Source organism: Pseudochaenichthys georgianus, chromosome 14 (genome assembly GCF_902827115.2).
Source record: "Pseudochaenichthys georgianus chromosome 14, fPseGeo1.2, whole genome shotgun sequence".
In the NCBI taxonomy this organism is placed as follows: domain Eukaryota; kingdom Metazoa; phylum Chordata; class Actinopteri; order Perciformes; family Channichthyidae; genus Pseudochaenichthys; species Pseudochaenichthys georgianus.
Window position 1 is genome coordinate 39,071,838 of NC_047516.1, and position 15,786 is coordinate 39,087,623.

Here is a 15,786-nt window from a genome sequence, read left to right on the forward strand (position 1 = left end):
ACGTCAGCTCAGGGAGGTAAAGGACTCTGGGTGATTAGATTGTAAACTTTAGTCTAAGTTATCTCAGTGGGTCTCAAACGGTTTGGTCATCTATGTAAACAAATATTTCCATCGATGTAATATTAGTTGTATATAAAATAAGTTAAGAAATCCTTGCAATGTGTACTATAGGTCAGTACAAAATTAAAAACACAGTTTGAAAGGGGAGTGATTATTAAAATATGCATAAATAAAAAGAAAGAATGCAGACTAGGTAAGATAAAGATAGGAGAGAGGAGTTTATCAATGATGTGTTATTGCTTGTGAGCATATTCTAATGGCTTTTTGATTATTTAAATATATACAGTTCTGTTTCATATGAGTGTTGAGCTGTATCCATAAATCTCTTAATGTTGCCCTCAAAGTGCACCAGATTGATGCATTCAACTTCAATTTAAAGAAAAAATTCTTCCCGGGGTGCATGCCCCCGGACCCCCCTAGAGGATGTGAGGTCATCACAAATAAAACGGTTCACATGGATAGGATACTAGATAAGTGTGCACACTCATTATATACACTACACATTTTTCTTGGATTTGTTAACACTATTGTCCCTAATATATTTGTAGAAAGGCAGGAAATGGAATTAAATTCAGAACATTTTTCATTGCGGAGGACCCCCTGTTTTGTGTCCCCCCCCCACTTCTCAAACCAAAGTTACACCCTTGGCTGGTAGTATGTGAGGTGCTGGCCTGTATAGAAGAAACATAGTTAGAACAAATCATCTCAATTTAGTATTCAGGAGGAGAAAAATACTATTTGGATAATTATAATCTGAAATCCCAAAAGATGGGGGCTAACGCTATCTATTTAGCAAAGCTGGTGTGTTGGAGAGGGGCTGAGCTCAGTAGACAGACTGTAATGAGTGCTAGCCGCTAATTAGCCAAGTCCCATCAACGGAGCTGTGCAGCGTTGTTTCCCCCCCCCTCCTTGCAATAATTGCGCACACATACACACACTGTTGTATCCTAACAGTCCGTTCACCACCACACACATATGTATATTCATGTGTGCAAAATAAGTAATAAAGACTGCTGAATCACATCACGTCTAATTCGCGTAGCTTAGCTTAGTTTACAGATCGGTGATATTTGATCATTCTTATAGACTACAATCACAAAAGCTTTTACATAAAACGCTGGAAACGCTGTTATAAATTAGAATACAATGTATAACTAAATTCAGCAGACAGTCAAACATGTACAAGTCTCTGTCTTTCTTAGAATTTTCAGAATATTGGTTACATAAATTAAAATACTAATAAAATAAAATGTCTCAAAATGTATGCAACAATGTGCAGATTAAAATAGAAGATATCAAAGCAAAAATATTTAATGTTTATATTTAAGATATACAGTTTGCTAGTTAGCTAACTTATTATACATCATGGCCAGGTTCATTCTCTGGCTAAATAAGCATCATCACCTGTGTCATCTGTGGGCGTTGTTTTTTTTCTAATTTTAAGCACATTCTGAGTTTCTTCATCTCTCTCCTTTCTCTTAAACATCTGAAGAATCGTCGTTTGCATTTTGCTTTAATTACCACGTAGCCTAATTTTCTAGCTGTCATTCAGTCACTCTATTCCTTTCTCCTCCCGCTGTTCTGATCAAGTGTGAAAAAGCAAATACCCGCTCTACTATCGAAATCAGTCGGAAGTCTCAACGGCTCATTTCAAAATAAACGTGGATTTGCGTAAAAAACTATTTTCGGGGTTCGGGTGTTTTATTTTGATTTTAAACAAACAAAGTCTTGGCTTTCAGAATATTAAACTTTTATTTCCAAAATCACACGATAAATACATTTTGAAGCTTGTAAAGGGACGAAGACAGGCACCTCTCCCTCGCAATCTGCTCTTCCACAGCGCCGCCCCCCCTCCCTCCGGCTGACATTATGAATGTAAGGTGTATAGTAATCATAGATAACACGGCAGGGTCCGTTACAGTTTGTTTTCATCTGATTTAAATTAAACAGAGTCTTGGCTTTCAGAATATTAAACTTGTTTCGGCAAATTCAGATGATAAATATAACTTGAAGCTTGTAACGGCATAATTACAAGCGGAGAACGGAGTAATTTAACGCCACAGCAGGCACAACAACAGCCGGTGTTTCTCGTGAGGGTTTTCCCCGGGAAACAAACACAATACAACACAAATGCAAAAATACACAAACACACACACGCACACACGTATACACACACACTCGCGAGCTTCCCCTCCAAACGAAAATATCTTCCCTCCGTAGTATTTTGATCATTTGCTCCACTAATAATCAATCAATCGATGGATTCCAGAGAAGAGGAAACTTTAAAGGCCTTTTTCTCAAAATGAGGACTCTGTGACAGTCATTATATAATGTGACATATTTCGCTTAATACGAGTAACGAGTAATGAATATACTTTATAGGGATCCTATTAATATCTAATAATGAAATTCAATAACATGCTTTAACCACTAGGTGTCCCTTTATATCAGCTGTGCACATTTATGGTGTAAATACAGCCTATCTACCAATTGGATCAAATATAAAGTCAGCCAAATTAGTGTTGATACTGCAAGGAGAACGTATTGTGTGAAAAGAAATGTAAGATGTTGTTTAATGGCTGATATATTATGATCCCACGTCACGTTTTCAGTTCCTCATGTTTGTCTTCTCATCAGGGCTCTATAAATACAGAACTACGGCAGATATGTAATATGTAATGAAGCCGAACCGTGTATTACAATGCCGTTATGTGATGACTTTCAAAGAGAAAAGCAAGGCAACACCTCGGAATAAAGTATTATTATTATTTTTTTAAATGTTTTCGGTCTGTTTCCGGTATTTGTTAATGACGATGTGCTGTGAGATGTGAGACTGGAATTGCACAGGGGGAAATAACGTAGGCTATCTTTAGATGCGGATTGTGTTAAACTAATATGTTGCGCTGTGGACCAACACTATACATTGACGGGGAAGGGGGTAGCAATAAAGATAACACCATTAAACAGTTACACAACATAACAGAAATAATATCGATAGCAGCGTCCCTAGCAACCACCTTGGTAACAATGAAAACGTCGCGATTTCCTGAAGTAATCTTCGTAATAACTAGCAAACTAAAGATCATGTACATCCACTGCACACATAATCTGAAATAACAACTAATATTTCTCGCATCAAATGACATCAAAACGCATTTTAATGGTCAAAACTAACTTTAAAATAGGCATTTTCCACCGAGAATAAAACTAAGTTCGGCCATGTTTTCTTTTCTGCAGGGAGAAATTGAAGATCACGTGACATAGACGCCAGCCATTGGAATGAATGGTGAAAAAAAAACGGGGGTTTGTCAAACAGAGCACATGGTGTAGTCCAAACGATAGCTGGGGATTCTGGGTAGTGTAGTGTCTTCTGCCATCCTTTACTCAGAAAAAATATGTATTTCTCCGAATCGAAGGGGAAAAACACAAAAGCATTGCACACAATTTAAAACCAATCAATGTTGTGTAATTAACAAGGATAATCTGGTGTTTTTTAGTCGATGAGTAGTGCAGATATCACTGTAAAATCAATCGACAGTAAGAGGAATACTTACTTCCGGGTGTACAATTCTCCGTTATCCAATGGGAATGGACGCTCACATTGCCTTTAAGGGCAGCCGACACAAACGAATGCCGTGCTTCCATGAGCGTCAAATCCGACTGTAAAGTTACAGTGTTAACAAAATAAAATATACTGCTGTTTCTGGTTTAGTTTACGACGAATATTATTTAGTTATTGTTTTGATATTTGTAACATAAAAGCGATGGAAAAACCCCACAGCAACACAGAAAATATGGTCTTAACATGACCCAGTCGTCTAGTAGTTAATAAAAAAACAATAATATCAAAACAAAATATGACTACTAACTTTATTGTGAAATTAAAACAGAACGGTAAAATAATAGTTTCCGGTCTATTCTGAGCCCGATCTCTGTAGATAAATAAAGAACTACGACAGATGTGTAATATTTATGCAGCCAAACCATTTATTACAATGCATTCATGTGATGACTTTCAAAGAGTAAAGCAAGCACTGCTGAATAAGTATGATTTTCTCTGTTTACAAAACCTTTTTTTTTTCATATGGAATGCAGTTGGAGGTCAACCAATCAAAGAGCTTGAGGACTGATCACGGGGTTTGTCAAGCTAAGCACATGGTGTAGTCCCAAATGATAGCTGAGGATTCTGGGTAGTGTAGTGTCTTCGGCCATCCAAAAACTCCGAAAAAATCTTTGTTTCTCCGAATTAAAGGGGAAAATACAAAAGCATTATACACAATTCAAACCAATCATTGTTGTGTAATTAACAATGATAATCTGGTGTTTTTTAGTCGATGAGTAGTGCAGATATCACTGTAAAATCAATCGACAGTAAGGAGAATACTTACTTCCGGTTGTAAAATTCTCCGTTATCCAATGGGAATGGACGCTCGTAATACAATGATCATTATCTTTTAAATAACGTTAACTAAAGGGAACAATCTATCTATCTATCTATCTATCTATTTGACTATTTGGCTCTGGCCTTACTTAAAAACTAATTAATTTAATAAAAATCACAGTTGTATTACACACAATGCACTGTTTTTTGAGAACACAAATTCGTAACTAATGTAATTTTTACATTCTGACGAAAAATTAAAATGATTATGAATACAAATAAAATAAAAGAAGCCTCCCGTGAGTTACTACAAGCTATAAAGTAGATTTTAAAAACGTTTTATCGAATAAAAGCTCACTGCGGGACGTTGTAGAAATGCGTGTGTGCACCACGACAAAGGAGCCTCATTCACTTTACATTGGGGGTGCAGACACGTAAATGTAACAAAGTTCGTGACTCCACCACGCAATGCGGTGTTAAGAAGTCGTGGTGGAGTCACGCATTCTGGTGAGATCAGGTTGGCTTGAACGGACCCCGTGCTGATCTGGTAGGCCGTGCAGATATGGTACCTACACCGGCCGCCAGACACACAAAGGGCCCCAATAAACACGGTAAGAAGAACCAGTTAAATCAAAATCTTCAATAGTTTATGTAGGAACCATTAGATGTGTGTGTTTGATGGCGGGCAGGAGATCCTGAGAAGAACTGTTAATTTAATGTTAAAAAAACAAAATTTACAACATACATATAGCACGTGGCGTTGTTCTGAGGCAAGCAGGGTGAGTCTAATTTTCCTTTTCTTTGTTCTTTCATTGATGCTGCATGATTTTAATGTGTGTGTGTTTTTTAAGCCTGAAATATTAATGTGTGTTTTCAGTTTAAGGCTGATACATTGAAGTGGGTGTCTCTTGTAGAACAGTTTAACCTGTTAAGCACCATGCCTGTTTTTCAGGTCTCAGGCTCGAAAAATGATATTTCCAGAACAAATGACCATAACTACACTTCTAAAAGGGGAAAATTAATAATCTTATTTCTCAAAGTAATAATAAACCTTTGAGTCCTTATAACGTAAGGATTTGAGGTCCATTTTTCATAGTAAACTAGATATAATTGTTATTATTTTAAACTAAAGTGTTGTTTTGTGTTGTATTTCTAAACTATGACTTACCACACAGGTGGTTTTCTTTGTTACGGTTCATTTAAAGTGGACCTATCATGCTATATTTGAAAAATATATTGTAGCTGTATTGTATATTGTCTGTGAAGTTTTTTTTTCAAAATACCAAACAGATCATGCATTTTAGCCACGCCTCATTTCGCTCTATTTGCTCTATTCCAGCCCTGTTTTTGCAAGGGCTGATTCTGTGACGTAGCTTTAATGCAAATGAGCTGCAGCTGACCACACTCCCCTGCAGAAGAGGGGGGTGAGGCACGGCCCGGCACGAGCGTATGCGAATTTGTAAAACGTATGCTAATATTGTTCATGAAAATAAATACTGGTGTATATGGTTTTATGCAATCTTTCATTTAATTCTGTCATTGCTATTATATTATATAATACACAGCAATGGCATAACACACCCATTTGTTGATAACAAAAAAAGTCCACACACAACCTTTTGCTTTTGAAATCTGCATATACTTTACCCATCAAACATGAATAATCATGACACATTTTATATAAACTGTCGGAACTTTATTGTCAAAATCAACAGTTCATTGAACCCATAACAAATACAGTACGCAGCTTCGGTGGGTCAGTCTGACATGCAGAATCTATCATCACAGGTTTTCTGCTGATAGCATGGGCGTAAAAGTGGGGGGATTTGTGTGTCCCCCACTTTTTAAATGTGTTTATTATAATTTTTTTACACAAGTGGTCATCGTCACGGAGGAGCATCTGTGTGTGTGTGTGGCATGAGCGCATCTTGTGAGAGAGAGATATAAAGAGAGAGAGACAGAGAGAGAGAGAGAGAGAGAGAGAGAGAGAGAGAGAGAGAGAGAGAGAGAGAGAGAGAGAGAGAGAGACGAGAGTTACGGGGTTGTTAGCATTTGGTGCTAGCTCGGAGCTAACGGAGATTAGTAGCTGTTTCAACAATAAGGAGAGGGAGAGTCCTCTCCTGTCGGACTGAGAGAGATAACGTCAGCTCAGGGAGGTAAAGGACTCTGGGTGATTAGATTGTAAACTTTAGTCTAAGTTATCTCAGTGGGTCTCAAACGGTTTGGTCATCTATGTAAACAAATATTTCCATCGATGTAATATTAGTTGTATATAAAATAAGTTAAGAAATCCTTGCAATGTGTACTATAGGTCAGTACAAAATTAAAAACACAGTTTGAAAGGGGAGTGATTATTAAAATATGCATAAATAAAAAGAAAGAATGCAGACTAGGTAAGATAAAGATAGGAGAGAGGAGTTTATCAATGATGTGTTATTGCTTGTGAGCATATTCTAATGGCTTTTTGATTATTTAAATATATACAGTTCTGTTTCATATGAGTGTTGAGCTGTATCCATAAATCTCTTAATGTTGCCCTCAAAGTGCACCAGATTGATGCATTCAACTTCAATTTAAAGAAAAAATTCTTCCCGGGGTGCATGCCCCCGGACCCCCCTAGAGGATGTGAGGTCATCACAAATAAAACGGTTCACATGGATAGGATACTAGATAAGTGTGCACACTCATTATATACACTACACATTTTTCTTGGATTTGTTAACACTATTGTCCCTAATATATTTGTAGAAAGGCAGGAAATGGAATTAAATTCAGAACATTTTTCATTGCGGAGGACCCCCTGTTTTGTGTCCCCCCCCCACTTCTCAAACCAAAGTTACACCCTTGGCTGGTAGTATGTGAGGTGCTGGCCTGTATAGAAGAAACATAGTTAGAACAAATCATCTCAATTTAGTATTCAGGAGGAGAAAAATACTATTTGGATAATTATAATCTGAAATCCCAAAAGATGGGGGCTAACGCTATCTATTTAGCAAAGCTGGTGTGTTGGAGAGGGGCTGAGCTCAGTAGACAGACTGTAATGAGTGCTAGCCGCTAATTAGCCAAGTCCCATCAACGGAGCTGTGCAGCGTTGTTTCCCCCCCCTCCTTGCAATAATTGCGCACACATACACACACTGTTGTATCCTAACAGTCGTTCACACACACACATATGTATATTCATGTGTGCAAATAAGTAATAAAGACTGCTGAATCACATCACGTCTAATTCGCGTAGCTTAGCTTAGTTTACAGATCGGTGATATTTGATCATTCTTATAGACTACAATCACAAAAGCTTTTACATAAAACGCTGGAAACGCTGTTATAAATTAGAATACAAATGTATAACTAAATTCAGCAGACAGTCAAACATGTACAAGTCTCTGTCTTTCTTAGAATTTTCAGAATATTGGTTACATAAATTAAAATACTAATAAAATAAAATGTCTCAAAATGTATGCAACAATGTGCAGATTAAAATAGAAGATATCAAAGCAAAAATATTTAATGTTTATATTTAAGATATACAGTTTGCTAGTTAGCTAACTTATTATACATCATGGCCAGGTTCATTCTCTGGGCTAAATAAGCATCATCACCTGTGTCATCTGTGGGCGTTGTTTTTTTCTAATTTTAAGCACATTCTGAGTTTCTTCATCTCTCTCCTTTCTCTTAAACATCTGAAGAATCGTCGTTTGCATTTTTGCTTTAATTACCACGTAGCCTAATTTTCTAGCTGTCATTCAGTCACTCTATTCCTTTCTCCTCCCGCTGTTCTGATCAAGTGTGAAAAAGCAAATACCCGCTCTATCGAAATCAGTCGGAAGTCTCAACGGCTCATTTCAAAATAAACGTGGATTTGCGTAAAAAACTATTTTCGGGGTTCGGGTGTTTTATTTGATTTTAAACAAACAAAGTCTTGGCTTTCAGAATATTAAACTTTTATTTCCAAAATCACACGATAAATACATTTTTGAAGCTTGTAAAGGGACGAAGACAGGCACCTCTCCCTCGCAATCTGCTCTTCCACAGCGCCGCCCCCCCTCCCTCCGGCTGACATTATGAATGTAAGGTGTATAGTAATCATAGATAACACGGCAGGGTCCGTTACAGTTTGTTTTCATCTGATTTAAATTAAACAGAGTCTTGGCTTTCAGAATATTAAACTTGTTTCGGCAAATTCAGATGATAAATATAACTTTGAAGCTTGTAACGGCATAATTACAAGCGGAGAACGGAGTAATTTAACGCCACAGCAGGCACAACAACAGCCGGTGTTTCTCGTGAGGGTTTTCCCCGGGAAACAAACACAATACACACAAATGCAAAAATACACAAACACACACACGCACACACGTATACACACACACTCGCGAGCTTCCCCTCCAAACGAAAATATCTTCCCTCCGTAGTATTTTGATCATTTGCTCCACTAATAATCAATCAGATCGATGGATTCCAGAGAAGAGGAAACTTTAAAGGCCTTTTTCTCAAAATGAGGACTCTGTGACAGTCATTATATAATGTGACATATTTCGCTTAATAACGAGTAACGAGTAATGAATATACTTTATAGGGATCCTATTAATATCTAATAATGAAATTCAATAACATGCTTTAACCACTAGGTGTCCCTTTATATCAGCTGTGCACATTTATGGTGTAAATACAGCCTATCTACCAATTGGATCAAATATAAAAGTCAGCCAAATTAGTGTTGATACTGCAAGGAGACGTATTGTGTGAAAAGAAATGTAAGATGTTGTTTAATGGCTGATATATTTATGATCCACGTCACGTTTTCAGTTCCTCATGTTTGTCTTCTCATCAGGGCTCTATAAATACAGAACTACGGCAGATATGTAATATGTAATGAAGCCGAACCGTGTATTACAATGCCGTTATGTGATGACTTTCAAAGAGAAAAGCAAGCACACTCGGAATAAAGTATTATTATTATTTTTTTAAATGTTTTCGGTCTGTTTCCGGTATTTGTTAATGACGATGTGCTGTGAGATGTGAGACTGGAATTGCACAGGGGGAAATAACGTAGGCTATCTTTAGATGCGGATTTTGTTAAACTAATATGTTTGCGCTGTGGACCAACACTATACATTGACGGGGAAGGGGGTAGCAATAAAGATAACACCATTAAACAGTTACACAACATAACAGAAATAATATCGATAGCAGCGTCCCTAGCAACCACCTTGGTAACAATGAAAACGTCGCGATTTCCTGAAGTAATCTTCGTAATAACTAGCAAACTAAAGATCATGTACATCCACTGCACACATAATCTGAAATAACAACTAATATTTCTCGCATCAAATGACATCAAAACGCATTTTAATGGTCAAACTAACTTTAAAATAGGCATTTTCCACCGAGAATAAAACTAAGTTCGGCCATGTTTTCTTTTTCTGCAGGGAGAAATTTGAAGATCACGTGACATAGACGCCAGCCATTGGAATGAATGGTGAAAAAAAACGGGGTTTGTCAAACAGAGCACATGGTGTAGTCCAAACGATAGCTGGGGATTCTGGGTAGTGTAGTGTCTTCTGCCATCCTTTACTCAGAAAAAATATGTATTTCTCCGAATCGAAGGGGAAAAACACAAAAGCATTGCACACAATTTAAACCAATCAATGTTGTGTAATTAACAAGGATAATCTGGTGTTTTTTAGTCGATGAGTAGTGCAGATATCACTGTAAAATCAATCGACAGTAAGAGGAATACTTACTTCCGGGTGTACAATTCTCCGTTATCCAATGGGAATGGACGCTCACATTGCCTTTAAGGGCAGCCGACACAAACGAATGCCGTGCTTCCATGAGCGTCAAATCCCGACTGTAAAGTTTACAGTGTTAACAAAATAAAATATACTGCTGTTTCTGGTTTAGTTTACGACGAATATTATTTAGTTATTGTTTTGATATTTGTAACATAAAAGCGATGGAAAAACCCCACAGCAACACAGAAAATATGGTCTTAACATGACCCAGTCGTCTAGTAGTTAATAAAAAACAATAATATCAAAACAAAATATGACTACTAACTTTATTGTGAAATTAAAACAGAACGGTAAAATAATAGTTTCCGGTCTATTCTGAGCCCGATCTCTGTAGATAAATAAAGAACTACGACAGATGTGTAATATTTATGCAGCCAAACCATTTATTACAATGCATTCATGTGATGACTTTCAAAGAGTAAAGCAAGCACTGCTGAATAAAGTATGATTTTCTCTTTTACAAAACCTTTTTTTTTTCATATGGAATGCAGTTGGAGGTCAACCAATCAAAGAGCTTGAGGACTGATCACGGGGTTTGTCAAGCTAAGCACATGGTGTAGTCCCAAATGATAGCTGAGGATTCTGGGTAGTGTAGTGTCTTCGGCCATCCAAAAACTCCGAAAAAATCTTTGTTTCTCCGAATTAAAGGGGAAAATACAAAAGCATTATACACAATTCAAACCAATCATTGTTGTGTAATTAACAATGATAATCTGGTGTTTTTTAGTCGATGAGTAGTGCAGATATCACTGTAAAATCAATCGACAGTAAGGAGAATACTTACTTCCGGTTGTAAAATTCTCCGTTATCCAATGGGAATGGACGCTCGTAATACAATGATCATTATCTTTTAAATAACGTTAACTAAAGGGAACAATCTATCTATCTATCTATCTATCTATTTGACTATTTGGCTCTGGCCTTACTTAAAAGCTAATTAATTTAATAAAAATCACAGTTGTATTACACACAATGCACTGTTTTTTGAGAACACAAATTCGTAACTAATGTAATTTTTACATTCTGACGAAAAATTAAAATGATTATGAATACAAATAAAATAAAAGAAGCCTCCCGTGAGTTACTACAAGCTATAAAGTAGATTTTAAAAACGTTTTATCGAATAAAAGCTCACTGCGGGACGTTGTAGAAATGCGTGTGTGCACCACGACAAAGGAGCCTCATTCACTTTACATTGGGGTTGTTTGCGTGGTGCAGACACGTAAATGTAACAAAGTTCGTGACTCCACCACGCAATGCGGTGTTAAGAAGTCGTGGTGGAGTCACGCATTCTGGTGAGATCAGGTTGGCTTGAACGGACCCCGTGCTGATCTGGTAGGCCGTGCAGATATGGTACCTACACCGGCCGCCAGACACACAAAGGGCCCCAATAAACACGGTAAGAAGAACCAGTTAAATCAAAATCTTCAATAGTTTATGTAGGAACCATTAGATGTGTGTGTTTGATGGCGGGCAGGAGATCCTGAGAAGAACTGTTAATTTAATGTTAAAAAAACAAAATTTACAACATACATATAGCACGTGGCGTTGTTCTGAGGCAAGCAGGGTGAGTCTAATTTTCCTTTTCTTTGTTCTTTCATTGATGCTGCATGATTTTAATGTGTGTGTGTTTTTTAAGCCTGAAATATTAATGTGTGTTTTCAGTTTAAGGCTGATACATTGAAGTGGGTGTCTCTTGTAGAACAGTTTAACCTGTTAAGCACCATGCCTGTTTTTCAGGTCTCAGGCTCGAAAATGATATTTCCAGAACAAATGACCATAACTACACTTCTAAAAGGGGAAAATTAATAATCTTATTTCTCAAAGTAATAATAAACCTTTGAGTCCTTATAACGTAAGGATTTGAGGTCCATTTTTCATAGTAAACTAGATATAATTGTTATTATTTTAAACTAAAGTGTTGTTTTGTGTTGTATTTCTAAACTATGACTTACCACACAGGTGGTTTTCTTTGTTACGGTTCATTTAGAGTGGACCTATCATGCTATATTTGAAAAATATATTGTAGCTGTATTGTATATTGTCTGTGAAGTTTTTTTTTCAAAATACCAAACAGATCATGCATTTTAGCCACGCCTCATTTCGCTCTATTTGCTCTATTCCAGCCCTGTTTTTGCAAGGGCTGATTCTGTGACGTAGCTTTAATGCAAATGAGCTGCAGCTGACCACACTCCCCTGCAGAAGAGGGGGGTGAGGCACGGCCCGGCACGAGCGTATGCGAATTTGTAAAACGTATGCTAATATTGTTCATGAAAATAAATACTGGTGTATATGGTTTTATGCAATCTTTCATTTAATTCTGTCATTGCTATTATATTATATAATACACAGCAATGGCATAACACACCCATTTGTTGATAACAAAAAAAGTCCACACACAACCTTTTGCTTTTGAAATCTGCATATACTTTACCCATCAAACATGAATAATCATGACACATTTTATATAAACTGTCGGAACTTTATTGTCAAAATCAACAGTTCATTGAACCCATAACAAATACAGTACGCAGCTTCGGTGGGTCAGTCTGACATGCAGAATCTATCATCACAGGTTTTCTGCTGATAGCATGGGCGTAAAAAGTGGGGGGATTTGTGTGTCCCCCACTTTTTAAATGTGTTTATTATAATTTTTTTACACAAGCGGTCATCGTCACGGAGGAGCATCTGTGTGTGTGTGTGTGGCACGAGCGCATCTTGTGAGAGAGAGATATAAAGAGAGAGAGAGAGAGAGAGAGAGAGAGAGAGAGAGAGAGAGAGAGAGAGAGAGAGAGAGAGAGAGAGAGAGAGAGAGAGAGAGACACGAGAGTTACGGGGTTGTTGTTGTTAGCATTTGGTGCTAGCTCGGAGCTAACGGAGATTAGTAGCTGTTTCAACAATAAGGAGAGGGAGAGTCCTCTCCTGTCGGACTGAGAGAGATAACGTCAGCTCAGGGAGGTAAAGGACTCTGGGTGATTAGATTGTAAACTTTAGTCTAAGTTATCTCAGTGGGTCTCAAACGGTTTGGTCATCTATGTAAACAAATATTTCCATCGATGTAATATTAGTTGTATATAAAATAAGTTAAGAAATCCTTCCAATGTGTACTATAGGTCAGTACAAAATTAAAAACACAGTTTGAAAGGGGAGTGATTATTAAAATATGCATAAATAAAAAGAAAGAATGCAGACTAGGTAAGATAAAGATAGGAGAGAGGAGTTTATCAATGATGTGTTATTGCTTGTGAGCATATTCTAATGGCTTTTTGATTATTTAAATATATACAGTTCTGTTTCATATGAGTGTTGAGCTGTATCCATAAATCTCTTAATGTTGCCCTCAAAGTGCACCAGATTGATGCATTCAACTTCAATTTAAAGAAAAAATTCTTCCCGGGGTGCATGCCCCCGGACCCCCCTAGAGGATGTGAGGTCATCACAAATAAAACGGTTCACATGGATAGGATACTAGATAAGTGTGCACACTCATTATATACACTACACATTTTTCTTGGATTTGTTAACACTATTGTCCCTAATATATTTGTAGAAAGGCAGGAAATGGAATTAAATTCAGAACATTTTTCATTGCGGAGGACCCCCTGTTTTGTGTCCCCCCCCCCACTTCTCAAACCAAAGTTACACCCTTGGCTGGTAGTATGTGAGGTGCTGGCCTGTATAGAAGAAACATAGTTAGAACAAATCATCTCAATTTAGTATTCAGGAGGAGAAAAATATTATTTGGATAATTATAATCTGAAATCCCAAAAGATGGGGGCTAACGCTATCTATTTAGCAAAGCTGGTGTGTTGGAGAGGGGCTGAGCTCAGTAGACAGACTGTAATGAGTGCTAGCCGCTAATTAGCCAAGTCCCATCAACGGAGCTGTGCAGCGTTGTTTCCCCCCCCTCCTTGCAATAATTGCGCACACATACACACACTGTTGTATCCTAACAGTCGTTCACACACACACATATGTATATTCATGTGTGCAAATAAGTAATAAAGACTGCTGAATCACATCACGTCTAATTCGCGTAGCTTAGCTTAGTTTACAGATCGGTGATATTTGATCATTCTTATAGACTACAATCACAAAAGCTTTTACATAAAACGCTGGAAAAAACTGCACTTACCTACAGAAGATTACGTTTGTTATTATAACTTACTCAATATGATTTTAGAGGATCAAAAATACTAATAAATAGGAGAATAAATACTTGTGGTATTGGCTAGGGCCTAGCTTTACAGCCTTCACACAGATCGCCATTACAGCAGTATGTCTGAACAGGTTAGCAAATGCCTGATAGTTTAAATAGAAAAGACTGCAGAGCTTACAAAATGAAATAAAATGTTACAAAAACATATAAACACCCAACCGATTACTGTTTGGGTTTGAGGCGACATTGATACGGCGAAGCTACATGCTACAAGCTACATGCTACAAACTATGTAGTAGAGATAAATGTATCTTGAAAAACACTGCTAAATAAAAAGGAATGCAAATATTAACATGGAAAAATGTACAGCTTCCAAATTGGATGTGTCCTGGTCCCGGATGGTTGGTATTGATCCAGTTGTTAGCCTTAGATTGGAAGCATATCCTCTTTTCACTTGAGGGAAGTTGATAAACATGTCCTAGGTAGAATGTTAAGAACACACAAGCAGATATTTGCCGAGGTGTTCTTGCACATTCCCCTTGAAAATGAAGTCCAGCCACAGATTCTTCTGTTTTTCCAGGCATGGCATTGCATGCAGTCCCTTGCCCCGATTTTTGCAGCCAACAACAGCACAACTTTTCACTGCCTTAGACATGCTGGGAAGTAACACAGATTGTGTGGTCATTGGCGGTTCTACGGGGTGGCACGGGGTGGCAGCTGCCACCTCAGAAAAATGCCTTGCCACCCCAGCTGCCACCCCAGTTGGCAGCTTTGTTTTGAAAGAAAAGTTGTGGACCATCGGACATTTATGAGAGAAAATCTCTGTCCGATTGCAAGTGAATGCAGCACAAGACACGAGCCGTGTACCCCCTCCCCCGGCCCTGGCGCGAGCGTGGAAATATGATTGGCGGCGATTTCATTTGAACGGGGGACGGCGCAAAACGAGAAGCATTTCGGATCCAAGTAGACGGCAGGAATGAGGTATTTGCGGTCAGTGGCGGCGCAAGGGTATGGCTGGGGTAGGCTACAGCCATACCAAGAAATGGCTTAGCCCCACCATGACAAATTATGTTAAAGTAAGCAAAATAAAGTCCGCCAACTCGCGCGGAGTAAATTGCACAGACAGCAGTTAATAAGATTGATTTCAGTAGCCACTTGTCTGGAAATACCGAAGACTAGAGACGGTTTTGAAAACTTTTGTCATGTAGTGTCTTCTCAATAGAATAAATATCTTTGATAACGTCTTCTGGCCAATCAGAATCAAGATAACGGTATGGTGTTGTTGCAGGAAGTCCCAACGGAGAATACTTTTGCTGTAGTACATCGATACAATCGATACAATTTTACGTGTTGATAGAAATCAACACGTAATGAAATAAGACCCCATGG